Source organism: Ursus maritimus, unplaced genomic scaffold, assembly GCF_017311325.1.
Source record: "Ursus maritimus isolate PB19 unplaced genomic scaffold, ASM1731132v1 scaffold_32, whole genome shotgun sequence".
Lineage (NCBI taxonomy): Eukaryota > Metazoa > Chordata > Mammalia > Carnivora > Ursidae > Ursus > Ursus maritimus.
Genome location: NW_024425786.1, coordinates 27316205 through 27316767, shown reverse-complemented (window position 1 = coordinate 27316767; position 563 = coordinate 27316205).

Here is a 563-nt window from a genome sequence, read left to right as displayed (position 1 = left end):
AATTATCTTTCCCTATTTTTTCTTTCAAGTGGCTCATCTCTAACAAAATAGCAGTTCCCATTTTGGTGTTGACTTGGAAGTTGTTTTCTATTTAAATCTAACAGGAAAATGGGTGTAAAGACAATTCACAGGATGAATGATAATTTCGTTCATCTTTTTCTATTTAGCAGCATGCGAAAATATCAGTTAGTTCCAATATGCAGAAATACCAAACCGAACATCTTAAAAGCTGTTCTACTTCAGCCTTTCTTCCCTGTTAAGCGGAAAAGCAAAGTACAAATTTGAAGGCCTATTTTTGTGTATCTTCTTTCTTGTCTTATGTAGGTAATCAAAGTTAAGTCCTAAGCAGCTTACTAACATGCCTGGCAGATGACGGTGAAGACTGAAGTTGAGGTCTGCTAGTGAGTCAAATGCTGGCCTTCCCTCTGGAGATGGCTGTTTTAGAAATGTGACAACTGTGCTTGTGAAAATGTTTTTCAAGCAACAACAACTTGGTGTCACACTTAAGAGTTTTGGTTTAAATTGGGACTGGCTTTGGCTATGTACAGTTAAGTAACCCTCTC